We start from the raw sequence: 4,937 nt of genomic DNA, 5'->3' as shown, positions 1-4,937 counted from the left end.
GTTAATGACAAAAAATATAACCTCAAAATCTAACTTATGTGCAATTTTTAAAATAAATATTTCTTTGATCCATGAGTTAGAAAGAAGTCATAATGTAAATCAAAAAATATTCATAATTGAATAATTAACTAATCAAAATCCATGGAATGTAGCTAAAGAATACTTAGAGGGAAATTTACAATTAAAGACTTATAGAGGATTGAATATTAATGAGTTAATGGTCCAATTTAAGTTAGAAAAAGAACAGAGAAACAAAAACAATAGTTAGTAGGTTACTGAACAAAAAAATAAAAGTATAATGAAGAGAATATATAAAGCTAAAATCAAGTTATTCAAAAAAACTAAAAAACTTGATAAGCCCCTGATAAAATTTGTCAAGAAAAACAAACATATGCACTAATATATAATATTAGGAATGGAAAAGGGATTGATTACAGGAACATCAAAGCTTTAGGTACATTTGAGTGTCGTGTTGGGCAGAAATTGATTATTACAGATCATTACATATTTGGCCACCATGGCCATTAATTTTAACTTACCGCCAACAGAAGACACATTTATTTGCACATGCTAAGCTCGGGGTGGTTTCCATGCAACGATGGCTTTCAATACCATAGAATGTATGTTTATAGCAACCTCCTCTCCCTCGGAGCATTGACTGTGAATAAAAAACAAATGATAATTTAAATAAAATCCTCAAAGCACAGAAACACCAAGACATCATTTTAAAGAAACCATGTGTTTTATAACCATAAATAGCCCTAATAGCATCTGCACGATGCAGAAAATTAACACTATAGCATTATAGTGTTCTGATAATGATTTGCATTTTCTAAAACCCAATGAAATAAACCTAAGATTCATTAACTCTGAAAGCTCTATAGGAAGGATCATTTATGCTTTTATTTTTCAAATCCGTCCAACTGTCTCAAATAGTATCAGTTCAAAAATACTTAATGCAAAGGGATAGATAACACAGTCCCCAGAAAATGCAGAAGCCGGTCATATGAAAGAGTATCTCTGCTTTGAATAAAGGAGGGTGGGTAAGGGAATCCATCCTGGGGCATATTCTATATCAACTGAACAGTAGAATTTGAACATATTGGGGCAGTTAAGGAGACAAGCCGCATGTATAATAAGTAGGTTATTTTAAAAAAAACAACACTGTTTAATACGTGAGAGGTAAAACCACAACAGTAAGAAAGGGTAATTTGAAGAAATACTGCAGATTAATTAGGGTTGGAGTCACATGATATCAAGCTTTAAAAGGTATCATAAGAAAGATTTGTCCAAAAGCTCTGAGTAACATTGGCATGATTTCAGTAAAAGGGAAACTTGTGAGGAGTTTACACAAGAGAATAATGACAGCCCATGATATCAATGGAGGAGAGGAATAGGGTACTAAAGAGGTACAACCACTGGCATTCCCGATCAGAGGGGCAAAACAGAGAAAGTCATCTAAGATAAATGAGAGTTTAAGCCTACGTAAATGAAGTATGATGGTATTAACAACAGCAACAACAAACAAGGAGACACAGTTAGGTAGCCTTTATACATATGTATGTGTATACACATTACACATCACACGTCAGTGTACTAATATTATAATGCTGTCCACAATGAAGAAAATTATACATAAAATCTACCAGCTTGATTACTACTAGTATGTCAGTTAATTAGAAAGGACTGATAAAAGGACTTCCCCCTCCATTGCAGTACAGTTGACCCTTGAACAAAATAGGTTTGAAATGTGCAGGTTCACTTAGATGAGAAATTTTTTTTCAATAAATATTGCATAGGTGCTTTCTCTTCCTTATAATTTTATTAATAACTTTTGATTTTCTCTAGCTTATTTTATGGTGAGAATACAGTACATAATACATATAACATACAATATATGTGTTAGTCGACTATTTGTGTTATTGGTAAGGCTTCCAGTAAACAACAGGCTATTAGTAGTTTAAGTTTTGAGGGAGTCAAAAGTTACACGCAGGTTTTTGACTGTCAGGGTCAGGGAACAACCTCCGTGTTGTTCAAGGGTCAAATGTACTTGCATTAAGAGCAAAAAAAGGAGTGAAGGAAGAAAAATATTGTTCAGGATAATGGTGTTTACAAACTCTTCAAAATTTCCAATAAAATATTCAAGAAGGCAAAGAAAACATTCAAATCTTATAAATAGCATTGAAAACTAAAAGTCCACCAAATGCCAAACACAGAGTAATTTCCACTATCATGCCAATGGAGAAACAGTTGAAGACGTGCATATTTTCATTATTTACTGAGTAGTTAATATACCCAAGCATGCTGTGCACATGATGAATAAGAAAAAGCCTCCAGTCGCCATGGTATCCCTCAGTGAAGGAAGGAAGCCTCAGGCCCAGGAAAGCAGAGCATTTCTCCGGCCAGCTCACTTGTTACAGGGATAGGGTGGTGGGGAGGGATCTCCATCATTTCATTTTCACTTGGCTACCCTGATATCTTTTGGCAGGAGAGGGAGACTGCATATCTAGCAGGAAAGGAGAGTACTTGTCCAACTGCTTATTGTTAACAGGGCTCCCAATCGAACCCCTTTCCCAGTGGTACTGGTCTTCCCTGATCTTGTAACAGAGATTCCCATTCTATACTGGGGAAGAATGAGCCTCCCTGGTGGCCAACTGTTGCAAGATCGAGGATCAGGAAACTTGGGGTCAGAGTTGCCTTCTTCTTTAGGTGAGAGATATAAGACATCCTGCTGCTCTGTTGTTCCTCGGTCCTGGGTCCCAAACCAGCCAGACTTCCTCTTACCGCCTTTCAGACTTCTTGTTTGCTTCCCTTTTGTGTTTTCCATGGTTTAGAATTGTGCGTTTTAGGAAGGCGCAGGAAGAAAAGAGCTTATGCCATCTTGTCCAAACCTGAAGTCCTCAGACATTACATTTTCAAAGGAAGTACTCGCACATTTGAAAATTAATGGAGGATCAAGGTGGAAAAGAGAAGACTGGAGAGCAGCACATGCTTAGAATTCATGTTAAGAATCGAGAAGGGAAAATATAGCCTCAGATTTGATAATCCATGAATTCTTATCCTCGAGGTAAATAAGAGCCTGGAAAAATACAACTGCAGCCCAGCAGAGCCACAATGAATGAAGGCAAGACACCACTAGGCAGGCTCTGTGCACATCAATTGGAAACAGAGGTACAGGGAGAAGAAGGGAGGCATACAATGCTCGATGGGTCTTTCTGAATGTCTTGAGAGAAGAGGCACTGACTGTCTTTATTCTAGACTCTCTCTTCAAAAGGGTTTGTATAGTGAATAGCCTTGGAAGATAGCATCTCCTTCTAGAGCAAAATGATAGCTATGCTTACTGTCCAATATAATAAAGACATGTCTCTCAAAGGGAAAGGCCTAGCCGAATTATTCCCAATTATAAAAGATTCATAATCCCTAAGTGTGGGGGTCCACTCCTATAACGTATGCACAGATGTTATCTGCTCCCCACAGTGCTGCTTACTAGAACTAGGGCTCAAGAACCAGAGAAAATGATGATATTCTGGCTACTGCTATTATTATGAGTAACAAACTGTCCTTATCCTCTGCCACTATCCATGAAACTATGGCAGGCTAACTCGTTAGCTTTCAAGTATAGTAAAATTTCAGACTCTTCAATTTTTGACAGGGATGAAGAACTCAGTGCAGAGGTCGATAAACTCCATACAGCCTATGCATCAAATCCAGTCCACTGTCTGTTACTGTAAATAAAGCTTCTTGAGATAGTGTCACTGCTTGCTTGCTTGCTTGCTTTATTATTGATTGATTGATTGATTGTCTATGGCTGCTTTTGTGCTACAATGGCAGAGCTGAGAAACTGCAACTCAGTACAGAAACATATGGCCCACAGGTCTAATGACCCACAAACTTAAAAGAGTCACCATCTGGCCCTTTAGGAAAAAGTTTGCTCACCCTTGACTTAGCTACTTTTTTCATACTGTAGTGCAAAATAAATTCCAAACTGTGTAAACACACACACACACACACACATACACACACACACATGATTTGGGGAAGATGGAGGAGCAAGAAGCACCAGGAATCTGTTCTCCACCTAGGCAACTACACTGTTGGAAACTCTGGGGTCTGTTGAAGGCTTGCAACTTTCAGGGAAAGGCCTAGATGGTTAATATCTGTCAAGTATAGCTTTTAGCACAGTAGGAGCTACCCATACACCACCACCAGACACAAGGCAGGCAGCTGTGTACTTCTTCCTGGAACAGCTTGCACACAGCTTGTGGGAGCTAAGGTAGGTAAAAATGACCCTGTCCTCCAATATTGGGGATCTGCACTCTGATTTCTGATTGCTGCTTCTAATCACAGAGGTGCAGACAAAGAAGTGGGCAAATGTTGTTGCACCTCCTCCCATTTTTGCAAGCCCTCCCTCTCCATCTGCCGTGACTTCCAGAAGATTTAAAAGGACACTCCCTCTTCTTAATTGTCCTTCATTTGTTGTTTTCTCCTTTCAGGAGCTTCACATTAAAGACTAGAACATTCTGCCCTAGCCGGTTTGGCTCAGTGAATGGAGCGTTGGCCTGCAGAATGAAGGGTCCGGGTTCGATTCCGATCAAGGGCACATGCCTAGGTTGCGGGCTTGATCCCCAGTAGGGGGCATGCAGGAGGCAACCAATCGATGGTTCTCTCTCATCATTGATGCTTCTGTCCCTCTCCCTTCCTCTCTGAGCTTGATAAAAATATTTTTTTAAAAAAAGACTAGAACATTCAAAAACAACTGCATATTTGGGGAAAAATTAAAAGTGACTATACATGCCTAAGGAAAGGCTCAGAATAAAACATAAGATGACATTAGGTTTACAACTCAGCCTGATCCTCAGTACAGAAAGAGCCTACAGAAATAAACAAAAAAATAACAAAAAACAAAAACTCTGGGAAAGAATACCACATACTAGATC

General features: G+C 38.6%; 1 long non-coding RNA gene across 1 annotated transcript in view; it reads right to left on the bottom strand.

Moving 5' to 3' along the window:
• Nucleotides 1-499: 499 nt before the first annotated feature.
• Nucleotides 500-4,937, bottom strand: part of LOC102431145 — a 27,959-nt gene continuing 23,521 nt past the window's right edge. Inside the window, exon 3 of the long non-coding RNA XR_002827625.1 lies at nt 500-658. This is a non-coding gene — a long non-coding RNA (uncharacterized LOC102431145). The remainder of the gene's footprint in view (nt 659-4,937) is intronic.

The sequence above is a fragment of the Myotis lucifugus genome, unplaced genomic scaffold, assembly GCF_000147115.1.
Source record: "Myotis lucifugus unplaced genomic scaffold, Myoluc2.0 scaffold_2008, whole genome shotgun sequence".
NCBI classification, from domain to species: Eukaryota; Metazoa; Chordata; class Mammalia; order Chiroptera; family Vespertilionidae; genus Myotis; species Myotis lucifugus.
This window is presented reverse-complemented; position numbering and strand designations above follow the sequence as displayed.